Source organism: Gobio gobio (genome assembly GCF_949357685.1).
Source record: "Gobio gobio genome assembly, chromosome: 1".
Lineage (NCBI taxonomy): Eukaryota > Metazoa > Chordata > Actinopteri > Cypriniformes > Gobionidae > Gobio > Gobio gobio.
In genome coordinates, this window is record NC_137097.1 from 66,833,599 (window position 1) to 66,850,161 (window position 16,563).

The following is a 16,563-nucleotide window of genomic DNA, read 5'->3' on the forward strand; positions in this document are numbered from 1 at the left end:
TGAACTGCGAGTTTAGCGCTTCGTGTCATTTTTCTCTCTCTCTCTCTCTCGCTTCGTCCCACTCGGCATATCTTCACTTGGAGAGATTGTAAGACGCGCGCGGGCTTTGGAAAGTCCTGTGTTTGACGTTGTTGCTGTAAGAGTTGAACTTAATCGGTTCGCCTTTTGTGTATGTGTGGAAATGTCAAAGGTCGCCAGCATTGCCCCAAAATACCAGTTTGCCAGCTTTTCTTATCTAAACGGCACATTCTGTGCCTTTCATGTGCATGGTGGGATTGTGAAATTAGGGAAATATGACTGGAGATATTTTTTGAGGTTGTTACCTGGTTTAAATGCATTTATAATGTACACCTGAAACCTTTTTTTATCGTTTTTACACGAGTTATAGTTTCTCGAGGTGCTTACAAGAATTGCAAATGTATGCCTAAGTACATTAATTCATGTTCAAATACTTTTATTTGATATTCTGAATATAATGCGTTTTTTTGACTAGTCTTATTTTAAACGAAACAACAGCAGAGTAAGTCATGTATTAATAATGATGTATTGTTTTTGGATGTATTTGATGTTTAACTGTTACAGGTCACTTTTTCCTCTATATCATTTTGCCATAAACTACTTTAAGATATCAGACTTTAACAAATGTACGTGAAATCTGATTATTTGATACTTTTATGTTTCATAGTTTTTGTAAAATTATAATGCACATCAAAGAGCATTTGCATACAGTTTAAAAATTTGCCATGCAATCAAATGCCATTACTATTTTTGTTGTTGTTGTTGTTGTTTTTTTGCATTCATATGGCATGTTTTACATATATACACACACACACAGACATACACACACTAAAAACACGACAGCTTTTCATATTTGTCTCTTCAATCAGAAACAAAGAGACATTCTCATCCATTACGTCTGCTTCTAAACTCACAATCGCACATCATAGTGCGGAGCTGAACAGGGCTGACAGTGATTTTCCCTCATTTCTAGAGATTCTTTGTCTTCAGGAGTATAGCTGGCTCCTCAAAGTTTTTCTGCGTAAGTTAGTGCCGTCTCTCTGTCATACGCCGCCGTTGTTTATATTCCTGCCATGGCGGACAGTTGGCTTGCGTTGCGTGTGTCATGTGTAATTCATTCCTGAGTTTTACAGTGGTTCTATTAAAACAATTTTAACTTCCATGCCCCTACCGCATGCTTGCAGAACCGGGGAGCGTGTGTTTTTCTTTTGGGCATGCAAGCAGCGGCCTGTTTCCCATTTAAAATACAATAGTTACTGTGCGCAGCCCTGCTCCTTAATTGATTGAAGTGGTGCAGTCATTTAATAAACGTCTTGAGTCTTAAAAAAGGACTGCATTTATGCTTCTTCATAAGGTTTATGGCCATATATCAGCGTTCTTTTTCGTGTTTATGTATGACTTGATATCTGCATTTTACTGTAAGTGTAGTGTCAGTGTTTTTTTTTAGTAAGCAGACTGCAACAGATTTATCTCTTGGGTCTGAAATCTACATATTTCCCTGTTTATATTGCACTGAATCATACCTGTGTCTGCTCCAGAGAAAACAACGGCAGTGGGTCAATCGCAACTGGAAAAGCAAATATGCCATATTAGTATATTATTGGATGACTTCAAGCTTTTATTGGCTCGATTAAAGGCTTTAGAGGTGAGATAGTGCTGTATCGGGTTTAATCTATCTATCGTTCTTAGTTTTTTTGTTGTTGTTGTTGTTGCATTTATTAACAACAGAACCTGAAGCTAAATATATTGCATCAGCTGTATATTTAAATAAATAATCACTGTTTTATTAAATTTAAAGGAGGTTTTGGATATGGAGAGTCCTTGCGCTTCAAGGGGAAAGAGAGCAGGTTGCATATATATATTGCACTTGGATTTCGAAGCTTTGTGTCTGATGAAAACATCTACATTTGGCTTGTTTTTTAGCTGTTGAGGTCATTCATGATATTAAACGTGAATGAAAAAGGTTATACGAGTTACTTTTCTCGAGTGAACAACTTTTGGGAACGGTGCGTATTGCGGCATATAGAGGAGCGTGTTTTAAACCAATGTCAGATGTGGATGTTGGTCAAGGTCTGAAATTGAATATAATTGATTTACTGTAAATAATTCCTTTGCAGAAAGTAAACTTCAGTTTATTGCTGTGGAAAAAGTGCTTTTCAGTTAAATTGCACTGCCTAAACATTTAAAATGCTTTCAAGGCAGCCATTTAAGGGGAAAAAAAATAAAGAAATGCATATATATAATTATATATATATATATATATATATATATATATATATATATATATATATATATATATATATATATATATATATATATATATATATATATATATATATATATATATATATATATATATATATTTTATATATATATATATGACCATAATATCACCAAATGAGTTTCCTCTTATTTAGTCAAGAAATGTTACCGGTCATTCTGAATGAAATGCATTTGCTTCATGCCAAAAATGAGGGTCGACATCAAAAATTATGTCTAATTATGTACTTGTGTTTTGTATAATTACAAAGTGTGTGTGTGTGTGTGTGTGTGTGTGAGAGAGAGAGATTATCACATACAGCTGAAGGGCCACACCTGCCTTTTTTAAGCCTGGCTGGATGTGCAGGTCACACTCAGTCATTAACACTCGCGAAGATTTCAAATACTATAGAGTCGAGAGTATGTCTGTACCTCATATAGAGTTTATTTATTGATTTATTTAAATTTGGGAACTCACATTTCTGTCAACTGGCCAGTCAGAATCAATCATTTTCAGTCAATACCACATAAAAAGTACCGATTTGGACATTTTTTAAATGATTTTAATAGAATATATTTGCGAAAGCCATTTTTTTCCACCACGATTTGAGGAACATCTGAATTGCTGATTTTAGACCAGCGTAAAAATCCCTTTTAATCAGCACCAGCCAGGTCACAGGTGTGACTTTTGTCAATCCCGTGGATTTGATTTGCAGCCATTTTTTATGACCGTTACGCATCTTACCGCAACCGGATCTGAATTTCACAGAGCCGAGGAGAAACCTTTTGTATCTCGCTTCAGAAAACTTTAATCAGCGGCGAGGAATATCTGTGAATATTCGGCCAAATAAAAATCTGGATGAGGCCGTTCGGCCATGACAGGCTTAACTTTCTCCCCCAAACCCCCAAGACTTAGTTACTCTAGACTAGAGTCACTCTAGATTCTCCAGTATCGCTCGCTCCCCAGGCCTGGAAAATGAGTTGGAACAGCTGCTCTCGGGATTAAAATCTGATGGAGCCGCAGTCTGAATCAAGACACTGCTTTGATATCTCAGACTTTAATACTTTCATCATCTTTCACTCTCTGATTCACTCACATGCGACTGTGTCTTTAAGCTTGAATTCTTTCTTGTTCGTTCGTTCTTGTCCTCTTTTTTCCTAATGCTGAAGCTCAAGTGGTTTTATCACAGGATTAGGGAGCGTTGCAGGACCATGTTGAGGGGCTGGTTGTCCAGTACAAGCTACCCGTTTCTTAGCCTTTCTAAGTCACCAGTAGCATCAGAATCACACTTACAAAAAAAGTATTAACATGTTTTTGTGGACATTTTACCATAACGGCTTGTTTTTTAATGGCAAAAGTCTGCACATCCAACCCAAGTGCAGGGCACAATGCAAAAAACAACAAAAACAAACAAAAAGTACACATTTGCTTTTTGGAGAACTATGTAAATGAAGATGGTAATCATTTAGCACGCTGGTATTATCATCTGAACACCACACACACACACACACACACACACACACACACACACACACACTACTGGTCAGAAGTTTGTAATATAAAATAGAAACAAAATGTAATTAAAATAATATTTCACAATATTACTGTTTTTATTGTTTTTAGACTTGGCGAACATTAAATATATATATAAAAAAATATGAATTATATTTTTATATATAATTTAATATATTAAAACCACCAAGGCTGCAAGTATATATTAAATTATATATAAAAATATAATTAATTAATTGAAAACAAAACACACACTGAATTAATTCATTATATTTTGTATAGAATTTTATATATACCGTTGCTTTCCATATATTTATATTGTTTGAAAGTTTTTATTTTGAAGAGGCAGTGTGTGTATTTTAGGTTATGTTTCTTGTTGCCTTTTAATTTTTTTTATTGATTTATTAATTATTAATATAATGCATTTTTATTGTTATGACCCTTTTGTCTTCTCTAGTTCATTTTCAATTATCCTGCTGTTTGAAATACATTTTTAAAAGGTGCTACATTTGTGTAAAGCATCTAAAAAAACACTGAATGTTTTATAATTGTGTATATTTTGTCATTTCTTTCAAATAGTTTTGGATCAATAATAGCGTTTCGCACCGCATGACCCTTGGTTAGAAGTGATTTTCACTTATGAATATTGTCATATTCACTGTAAAAAAAATATTTAAAAAGTATGTTACCTGGTTGCCTTAACATTTTGAGTTCATTGAAATTAAAAATTTGAGTTAATACAATGAACATTTGAGAATCGACATCACCCTTTATTCAAATATTATTAAAAGATTTTGTATTTGTAATAATGCAGTGAAACATACCAAATTGATTTGTCACAAAAAAATATCAGATATTCAGATACAATAATGTTTTGAGTTTCTATTTATTAAACCAATTTCCTTTGTTGTAACTCAAATTTTTAATTTCAATGAACTCAAAATTTTAAGGCAACCAGGTTACTTACTTTTTTAAGTTTACCCAACAATATTTTTTTACAGTGTTGATAAATAGGACCGCATCACATGTTTCGGTTCGATGATCAAAGATTTTGTTCCTGTCGAAATTGGGAGCACGGGAGTGACTTTTGAAGAGGACAACTAGTTGATCTTACGTTTCACTTCAGAGGGCCGTGACGGTATTGTGCGCTCATGTGATAGGCAGTCTGCCGGTGAAACCGGAGTCTCGCGTTTGTCCAAATGGTGTCCAGTGGCGTAGAGTCGAGCTGGTTTCATGGCACGGAGACGCAGAGAGGGATGGTTACAATGCCAGACGGGCACAGGGACACTCTGTTCCTTTTACTTATTCATTCTCACGGGGCGTCAGCCGCGTCCCCTAGCCGACTGTCAAAGCTCCCGTTCACCCGCCGTACGTTCAACAATAATAAAACACCACAAACAAAGACATTCCATAGCGGTGTTCGGAGACTACAGGATCATATCGTGTTTATTTCCCTGAGCTGCACTTACAGAGGCTTTAATTTCCCCTAATTTAGTTTCTCATGACACTCTCTCGTTTTTTTTAACGGAATAGTTTTTAATTTTGCCCTTTACTCCTGTCATTCCGAACACAAAGTGAGGGGTTTAGCAGAATGTTTCAGCTTCTCTTTTTAAAAAACAAAACAAATTGAAAGCAAATATGAATGGAGGCTGTCAAAAAAAGGCAAAAACAGCATCATAAAGTAGCCATCCACTCAAAAGAAAAGGTCTAAATGTAAGATTGATGTATTTGAATTGCATATGAATTAGATATTTTTTAACATGACCTAATAAACTTAATGCGTTGCGTATTTGTCAACGATTATACATATATGAAACTGGTAAGAAACAAGCAAGGTGCATATCCCTAGTCTTCCGAAGTCGTCTAATAGATTTGTGTGAGCATCAAACTGATATTTAAGGCATTATTTGCTGAAAATCTTCAATGCAAAATGCGATTTAGGAGCTGTGGTAGAAGGGAGAATTTTCAGAAAATACATTTCCATTTCGACACATGATTGGAATATAGTCATATGGACTAATGTTATGGTGCTTAGTTGTCATTTTGGCACCTGTGCATTTGAACATTTCCTCATTTGTCTTTCACAGAAGAAAGAAAATCATGCAGGGTTGGAGGATATGAATGATACCATGCAGTGCTGTAACTACATACCACACAGACGGGGAAACATTCATCCCATTTCTCAGAATAGCAGTCCATGCAAATGGGTTTATCGCCAATTCTTAAGCTTTTACATTTGGTCCAATATTTTTAGTTTAGCTTACTTTGTTTTTGAACACCTGTAAATATGGATGGTCATTAATCTATTTGGGATTTTGAGATCATAAATCCAATAAAATCGATATTCAGTAAATGCCCTTTTTTGCCCTGGGAAGTTATAGTTTTGCATAATACAGTTTGCTATCAGAGAGTACCTTGTTTTCCAATAGATATCATTCACGTTTGTTCTAACTTAAGTCTTATTGCAAAACATTTCATTGTGTCTGAATACCATGAACAAAAATCATGGCTAAAGAACACTTACACAGAACTTTTGCCCATGTTAAAAATACTACCGCAAAAACAACTAGCCTAACCAATATCAAGCATAATTAAAGACAAGTACACACTCAGTAATTAAAAAAAGAACCAATAAACAGATTAGCAATCGCACAAATAGATACAACTGAACAAAGATAGATTGAAATATACAGTGTTTTAAGATTTTCAGGGACCGAAACGGTAATCAAATGTAAAATAACACTGCACTTTATTAATAAAATATAGATTACAAATATAGTTAGAGACGTTATTCAGTCAAGAACAGCGAGTGAATTTTCTCTGTCTTTTGTTGTTAGATTAACGTTATTATAGAGACGGCAGCAGGAATAGAATTAGGCTGCTGTCACTTTAAGATCCGCATGGATCCAATATATTGTTATACGTGCGTTTTCTTTCTCAACTGTTTACATTCACTTAAGACTTAAACTGTGTTTACGAGGATAATTTGACATATTTGTGTGTATTCGTCCGTTCAAGTGCAAAAGAACACAGTTCAGTATCGTAGTATCGTATCGTAGAGTATGAGAGGCGGCTTTCTGTGCACACGTCATTTTGGATATAAACAGAAAGGAGCGTGTAAGTCTTCTTGCGCTTGAGTGGTTTAAAGTCATATTAAAATGCACACAAAGGAATCAATATAATTTAATAACAAGTGACCTATTCCTGACCTTAAGTCAGGACAAGCCAATAATTAATAATAATAATTAGAAATGGCCAAATTGCTCTGCACTTCATTACGCAACGCTCTGTATGTTAGGATGACAAAAATGTTTAAAAGTTACATTTTAAGTCTGTCTGCCTCAGGTCTAACGCCGCTTGTCAATGTCAAAATGATTGAGATGGCCAATCAAATCAAAGTAGGCGGGGTTTACATTTTCTTTTGGCTCGTGCACAGTCTATAGACAGACAAACACATCAATCTATCGCTGAAAGCCGTTGCGGAGACTCTACACTCTCAGAAATAAAGGTACAAAAGCTATCACTGGGGCGGTACCTTTTCAAAAGGTACACTTTTGTTCCTTTTAGGTACTAATATGTACATTTAAGGTACCAATATGCCCCATTTAGGTACAAAAGTGTACCTTTTGAAAAGGTACCGCCCAAGTGATAGCTTTTGTACCTTTTTTCTGAGAGTGTAGTCTTTCCGGTGAAATCACAAAACAAAATGCACACAAACGTGTCCCTGCTCTTAATGTACAATCACTGAACATCTTTGATTTTAATGAAGAAGAAAAAAACGATATGAGGGCGGATTAGAACCTGTAACCTTCGACACGGTTTACTGAAACTCTACCACCAGACCATTAAGGAAATCAAATGTTAACAGCGGATCTATGTATTTATTCACTAACGGGAAGAATCTCGAGACTAACGATATATTTGATGCAAATATTATTTGCAAATAGTCCCAAAATGATTATTTCCCAACTAGAATTAGACCTAGAATTTCGTTCACTGTTTTGTTTCTTTATGCTGTATAAAAAGAAAAAATTAATTGCCCCCCCCCCAACGTTCAAGACATGGCCTTGCCTTAAGTATCTGATTCCACCATTGGAATCAATTTTCAGTTCCCAACCCTACTCCCAACTCACTTTTTGTTCCACAAAACGACCCTTCAAAATGAACATGTCAAGGTTTATAGAGAGACAAACACCGGAGGAAATGTTCAGTCCATAGTGGACATAATAAATGTGTCAGAGAGCAGTTTTATTCTGCCGTTCACTATATCAGGTGGTGGGAAACACAAAGCCGGCCTGAATCAGATGCACGTTGGCATGGAAGAAGCCGGCCTAGAATAAAGCACCTAGTTTTTATCTTAAGCTTTAATGCAGAAAGGCCCAAACCAATCGGCCCTCATCTACTATCTGCACAGCTGTCCCAGTATCCGTGGAGAATGGATTCCTACTGCCATTGCCATGGGAGTCTCCAGCCAAAAGAATAGGAGGATATCCAGTGTGTGTGTGTGTGTGTGTGTGTGTGTGTCCTCCTCCCTTCCCCTTCGCTCATGTCACTCCTGGCATGGATTAGGCCTTGGCAGCGGCCTGGCAGTGCCCGTAGCTCCGCTGCGGCTCTGTGCTTGCTGATATGTTGTGCTGTTTCTATGGTAATGGAACACACACTCGAACGCAAATTACATAATTTAGCTCGCATATACATAAGCCGTGAAACGTAGGTTTTTTTGTACGGTCGGCTAACGGAGCTGATCAAAACCATCTTTGTGAAAACAGAGCAGGCCTCAGTCCTTCAAACAGGAAGACACGGTTCCCATAGCAGCTGTTTGAGGGCTTGGCGTAAAGATGGGCCGATAGACATCGTACATCAGAATCCGTTTGCCCTGAATGCATCCCTCAACCTTCGGGTTTTCTCTACACTCCTAAAATAATAAATCCTTCTTTATTGGCGTCCGTGGTTCCATCCATGGAACCTTTCCATTGAACAAAAGGTTCTTTATAATGGAAAAAAAGTGTTTTATAAACCAAAAATGGTTCTTCCCCGTGAAACCCCCCCCCTTGCGGATCCTTCATTATGTTTACGGGTGTAGGACGGTGTGCTTTTAGGACTCCTCTGTGAGGAGTTTGCTGGATTTATGGGTGGGGATGGTTGCGTCGGATGGCTATGCCAGTGTTGGCACGGGTTGGGTTCGCGGTGTTGCTAGGCAAATTTTCCGACTCTGGCATTGTGCTCCGATGGTTCCATCTCTGTCTGAGCGGATCAGTTTCTCTTTGTTTTACTTTGTTTTTGTTGAAGTGCCACTCCACGACGGACCACAGCGGGGCCGATCAAACACCCTGGACGTGTAACACATGCCCACATGCTTATTATGAGACGCAGTCAGAGGTCAAGGCCATACGACCCAGCTGAGGGACGCTAGAAAAGCTTGAGGTGGTTCTGAAAAGCACTGATCCTAATATACACAGTGCACACCAGTCAGTAAGAGTGGACAATGGTAATTAGATATTGGTAATTGGAAATTATTTTTATTTTAAATAAAAATTATTGTTTTTGTATACATTTTATTCATGATTATTTATTTATTACAAATAGGTTTTATATTAAATAATTGTGTAATAGTTAATACGTATTACAATTATAATTAATCCATTTAATTGTTTTACAAATTATATATTTTTTTTACAAACCTCATAGCTTTTGATTATTTTGTCTTTATATTTACCATAAAATGGATTAAATTGGAAGAAAAAAAAGATTATTTATAACAAACAATCTAGCATCAGGGTAGAAAACATTCATCCAGTAGTTCCCATCCATCCATTCATCCAGTTGATCCTTCCATCCGTTCCATCCGTCAATCCAGGCGCTCATCCATCCAGTCGTTCCTTCCATATGTTCGATCCATCATCCAGTCGTTCCATCCATTCCATCCAGTCGTTCCCTCCATCCATCCATCCATCCATCCATTAATTTATCCATCCAGTCATTCCATCCATCCAGTCATTCCATCTATCCATCCATCCAGTCGTTCCTTACATATGTTCGATCCACCATCCAATTGTTCCCTCCATCTGTTCCATCCAGTCGTTCCTTCCATCCATTCAATATATCCAACCAACCAGTCGTTCCCTCCATCCATCCATCCATCCATCCATCCAGTCGCTCCTTACATATGTTCAATCCATCATCCAGTTGTTCCATCCAGTCATTCCCTCCATCCGTTCCATCCAGTAGTTCCTTCCATCCATTCAATATATCCAACCAACCAACCAACCAGTCGTTCCATCCATCCATCCATCCATCCATCCATCCATCCATCCATCCATCCATCCAGTATTTCCTTACATATGTTCAATCCATCATCCAGTCATTCTATCCAGTCTTTCCCTCCATCCATTCAATCCAGTTGTTCCCTCCATCGATTCAATATATCCAACCAACCAGTCGTTCCATCCATCCATCCATCCATCCTTCCAGTAGTTCCTTACATATGTTCAATCCATCATCCAGTTGTTCCATCCAGTCATTCCCTCCATCCGTTCCATCCAGTTGTTCCCTCCATCCATCCATCCATCCAGTAGTTCCTTCCATCCATTCAATATATCCAACCAACCAACCAACCAGTCGTTCCATCCATCCATCCATCCATCCATCCATCCAGTAGTTCCTTACATATGTTCAATCCATCATCCAGTCATTCTATCCAGTCTTTCCCTCCATCCATTCAATCCAGTTGTTCCCTCCATCCATTCCATCCAGTAGCTCCCTCCATCTGTTCCATCCATCCAACCAACCAGTTGTTCCATCCATCCATCCATCCATCCATCCATCCATCCATCCATCCATCACAAAGACTTTGTCAATATTCAAAGCATCTTGACAAACTTTTCTTTTCAAACTTACTTTTCTAGTTAGTAAATACTGTTATATGATTTTTTTAAAAATCTGATAATTTTAATTCTACTTACAATGAATATGAATTGCAATTCTGCATCCTGTTTGCTACTTCAATTCGAATTCCAGAATTGAAATTTCAAATGTGTCTCTGTTAAACTGATATTGAAGGCATTCTCATTTCAGTTCTAAATGATGCACAACTCTAGTTGACAAATGTCTGCTGTTGCACAGTATGTTTGTCTCCATTTCCTTCTTTTACTTTGCATCCCTCTGTCAATTAACAACGCAAATTTAAAACACTCTACCCTCATGCATAATGCATTTGGACGCAAACACACGTGTGCACACCCTCGCACCTGCACACACTTAAGCACATGAGACGCAGGTGTGCATTCTTTACTCATCCGTGTCAATCCGGTGGCAACTGCACATATCACGGCCGGCGCCGACACAGCGCATGCGAGAAAGCGCTGCCACGTGTGCCAGATCCTCGCCTGACTCTTAACCCATATGGCCTCCACAACCTCTGACAGTCAACATGCATCACATTAGCACATTTCCTCTGAACCTGGCCACACCCACAGCCTCACACACGCGTTACACCTTGCAGCTGTGATTGACTGCTTATTGTTTAGATTAAGGAATATGATTGGCCGGAGATGATTTGATTTCCTGAAGAGTTCCAGATTTCTTTTTTGTGCTGTGAATAAAAAATAAAAAAAGTGTTTGTATCGCAACTGTTTCTCCTAGACAACAATATGATATAATTTAACATTCAATGAAAATTGACCTGTTTATCTTTTTAATGCACCGTCCTGAGCTTTTTGTCTATGATTCATTGCAGCACATTAATCCAAATCTTAATCTTTCATCAAAATGCAATAACTTGCTCTTCAATCAACTGGAATGCAATTCGAACTGGAATAAGAATCTAACTAATTCTTCATCATTCAATCTTTTCCCAGGGGACGAAACCAAATCCTGTCTTTCATGTTTTCTTGTTGAAGGAAGAAAAATGAGTTGCGAATGGCATTTCATATCAAGATTCAATGACTTTTTTATGTTTTCTGCTTCTCTCCAAGAATAAGACTAATCTCACACTGGCTTTTTGTAGAGTTTCAGAAGAGATCTCAACGATGTCTCAAAGATTTGCCAACTTTCCAAAGTTTGCAGTCACAATCTTTCAGATATTAATATTTCTATAGACCAGAACATCACAACATGGGGAGGAGTGTAGAATCCCAGAAAACCATAGAAACACCATAGCACATTTTCATTAAAAAAAAAAAAAAAAAAAATCAATTTTGTTCTCAAATATGCTTTTTGCATTAATGTCATTCTCTGTACTATAAAATTAACTGTCAACAATTGTCTCACTTGTGTCTACTTTTATTTGTACAATGGAATTTTAGGAGAAACATCTGTGACAAAATGAAAATTAAGTTACAATTGTGAGAAATAAAGTTGCAACTGAAGATCTAGGGCCCTATTTTAACGATCTGAGTGCATGGTCTGAAGCAAATGGCGCAGGTGCACTTAGGGCGAATCCACTTTTGCTAATTTAACGATTAAAAAAAACGGTCTGTGCTTCAGACGCATGGTCCAAAAGGGTTGTCCTTAGTCTCTTAATGAGTCATCGGTGTGTTTTGGGTGTTACGTGCAATAAACCAATCAGAGTCTCATCTCCCATTCCCTTTAAAAGCCAGTTGCGCTTGCACCATGGCAGATTTGCTATTACATGGCGGATTTTGCGAGCAGAAAGACTGAACGCTTCTCCAGAGAGGAATCCTTTTATTTTTCATATTTTAAAATGTTTGTGTCCTGCTGCGCATCCCTGTGTGTGTAATAAGAGTGTACACGCATTGTACACCCGCCTATTGGCTCATATTACTAGCACGCTCTTTAAAAAACACCAAAAATACTGCAACTCAATTTCTCACGATTTAGACTTTAAAGGCCCCATCATACACTTGGCGCAATGCGACGCCAGGCCAGGCCAGTTGCTATTTTGAGGCGCCTGAAAACAACTGCGTTATTGACTTTAGTCCAGGTTTTTGTTGGTCATTCAGTCGTTTTCAGTTCCTCAAACTAGCAACGCGCCAACAATGCGCCTGAACACACCTGGTTTTCAGACCAGCATGACCATGGGTGAACAGATGAGCACGAGTGCATTTGCTATTTAAACAACGTGGAGCTGGACATGAAAATGAGAACTGCGTCGGCTGAAACTAGCAAAAAACACGGGCGTCTCGCCTGGTGTTGCATTGTGTCGAGTGTATGATAGGGCCCTAAAAGTCTAAACCGTGAGTCGGAATCAGGCCCTTGTCAAAAAAATCCTAAAGGATTCCAAAAAGAAACCTGTACAGGATTCCATTTAGAAATTCTATCTTATTTTGGAACCGTTCCTATAAGATTCCGTTAGGAATTGTCTTATAGGATATGTATGTCTTGTCCTATAAGATTCTTATCTGATTCCTATAGGATTCTGTGGGAATTGTCTTATAAGACAATATTTATGTTAATAAATAGGATAATTTCAACAGGATTTTAATGGGATCCAATTGGGTTTGTCTCTCACACACACACACATATACACACACACACACACACACACACACACCCACAATGTTACTCTAAAAAAGTAATTCATTAATTAATTTTTTTATTATTATATTAAAAAGTAATAATACAAAATATCACAGGACAAAGTGAAATTCCATTAAAATAAATCAGAATGACCAATAGGATTCTAAGAATCCAATAAGATCTTACAGGATAAACTGAAATGTGGGTGAGATGGAAATAAAACTTTTCTAAAAAATAAAAAAAAAACAATAAAAAAAAAACAATGTGAGCAATAAAGTTTGCAATTGAAATAATTAAAGTCTAAATCATGAGAAATTATGCAGTTATGAGAAATAAAGTTGCAATTGTAAGAAATAAAGTTGCTTTTCTAAATCTCTGAGAAAAGTAGTTGTGAGAAATAAAGTTACACTTCCCTTTTTATTCAAATTTTTTTAAAGACAAATGTGCCTATGAAGCAGCAAAGCTTTTCAGTTTTAGCAGTGAGTCTGTGACCTCTGATGAGCTACAGTCATAAACTCTCGTCTCAGGTAAGATTATTGAGCCCGAAAAAATCATTACCTAAAACAAAAATGGCTTCGCACGCGTTTCACCCTGAGGTATTTCTCCAGCGTGTGCGACCGGCCAAGAGCGAGCGTCTCATGAGTTAACCGTGCAGCCAGAGGCAGTTTTCCTGTCTTGGGGGTTGGTGGGTGTGGAGGTGCGAGAGGAAAGCTGCATCTTTTTTTTTTCTCTCCCTCTCTCTCTTTTTTTTCCCTTTTTTGCATAGTCTGTCAAAACTCACTAAATCGCTGCACGGCAACCCGAACGATCTGCATGCAAATGTTTCAGAATTGCATGAAAACCGAAAGCAGCAGCGAGGAAAGACAGCAGATCGTAAACAACCGTGTGTGGAGTGTTACTCCCGGCCACATGGCATGTTTAGCCAACCAGTCCTGCAAGGAATCGCTGCCTGTTGCTGTCGGGAACAAAGCGCGGCAGCTCTCGTCGCCTGTCTCTGAGCGAGCAGGAAGTTGGCCAACCTCCAGTGGTGGAAAATCTATACACGGTTGCATAATATAGCATATCTTTACCTCGCATGAACCCTGAGGAGGCCCGGCAGCTGTGAGCAAACAGTGCGCGAGTGAGCGAGCAAGGGAGGGTGTGTGTGTGTGTGTGTGTGTGGACAGGATTCCTGTGAGCGTCTGCTGGCAATGGTTGCAGGCCACAGGCTTTTTCTGACAGGCTCTATGTAGGGTAGAATAAATGCAATGAAAGTTGCCGCCCTGCACCACTATGGCATTGTGCGGCTCTACCAAACAGTTAATCATCTGTCCCAAGTTTTACAGAAAGATGTTATGACCGAAATCCATGCGGTCTCATACCTGGCACGCAAGTTACGCTGTCATTTTTAGATAGGCCTACTAGTTTTCATCTACACTGAATATGATGTCCGTAAGGTTTAAATGACCAGCATGATCTTTTTCATGATCGTGTTAAATGAAGGTCCCTCCATTAAAAACACATGCACTGCATATTCAAAATTAAAGAACTGGCTCATTTTGAAATCATGAGTGTGAATTTGAATCGAATTGGCCACACCTCACAGGAAGTTGGGAATTTGAATGGGACTGACAAGAATAGGAATTTACATGAATTGTAATTCAGAGACATTTAACATAGGTGATGCATTTATTAATTTACATTTACATATAATTATAATTTACACACACTCACACACAACCAAGCCGTTCAGTATCTGTGATACCAATATTATGATTTTGCCACCCCATATATATACATAGAAAACAGTTATTTTTAAATTGTAGATTTCACAATATTACTATATTTTTGATCAAATAAATGCAGACTTGGTGAGCATAATAAACTTTCAAAAACATAAAAAATGATTTATTCCAAACATTCAAAAATATATAAAACCGATGTCAAATATTAAAGGGTTAGCTCACCCAAAAATGAAAATTCTGTCATTAATTACTCACCCTCATGTCGTTCGACACCCGTAAGACCTCCGTTCATATTCGGAACACAAATGAAGATATTTTAATTGAAAGCTGATGCTGAGAAAGGCTTCAGATAGGCCTCCATTGGCATTCAGTACATTGACACTTCCAAGATCCATGAAAGGCACTTAAAACGTTGTTACAAAGTCCATCTCACCACAGTGGCTCTACAATAAGTTTACGATGCGACGACAATAGTTTTTGTGCGCAAAAAAAAAATCAAAATAACACCTTTAACCAACTTGTTCTCGACTTCCGTGTGTGCCTCCACGACGCATGCGCGAGAATATGACGTAGCGCCAGCGTTCGGGAATCCATGAAATGCACACTTTAACCCCATTTTGAGAACTACGCCGAGACCTAAAGCACGATCAATGTAGAATCCAACAGCTTAGACACGCGCGTCTTCCTCTGATCGTAAACAAATCGCTTCTGGGTCATCTGTCCGAATGCCGGATCTGCGTCATATTCTCGCGCATGCGTCGTGGAGGCACACACGGAAGTCGAGAACAAGTTGGTTAAAGGTGTTATTTTGATTTTTTTTTTGCGCACAAAAACTATTGTCGTCGCATCGTAAACTTATTGTAGAGCCACTGTGGTGAGATAGACTTTGTAACGACGTTTTAAGTGCCTTTCATGGATCTTGGAAGTGTAAATGTACTGAATGCCAATGGAGGCCTATCTGAAGCCTTTCTCAGCCATCAGCTTTCAACAAAAATATCTTCATTTGTGTTCCGAATATGAACGGAGGTCTTACGGGTGTCGAACGACATGAGGGTGAGTAATTAATGACAGAATTTTCATTTTTGGGTGAACTAACCCTTTAAATGTTTAGCTCCGCACTCTTTCATTGCTATATCTAAAGTGCCGCGTTGGAATCCGCACTAACAAGCCCCGCCTTCTTTGATTTGATTGGCCATCTCACTCATTCTGACAGTGACGAGCGCTGTTGCAGACAACACCGAGGCAGACCAACCTAAAAAATATAACATTTAACTTTTGTTATAGAGCCGTGTGTAATGGAGTGCAGCATCAAGAATATCAAATATTGTGGGGGGGACAGTTTGGTAATTTTAATTATTCGGGGGGACTTGTCCCCCTCAATGTCTATGGTGGTTATAGCCCTGGTATGATATTACGCTGTAGTCACATTAGACCAGTGGTTTGGAAAATGGATGGATGGATGATTCAGCTGCAAGCGCCATCTTCTGCTCAGACGGGAGACTGCCTCATTTGGCGCATCCGTCACAGTGCATTATGGGAATTCTATAGCCGTTGAGTGTTCATCAGGGCCAC

At 38.2% G+C, this 16,563-nt stretch overlaps 1 protein-coding gene across 18 annotated transcripts in view; it reads left to right on the forward strand.

Annotated features, from left to right (window-relative positions):
* The window catches only part of nfixb (nuclear factor I/Xb), a 203,752-nt gene that overhangs the window by 29,033 nt on the left and 158,156 nt on the right, over positions 1-16,563 (forward strand). The gene's annotated exons all lie outside the window — the stretch shown is intronic.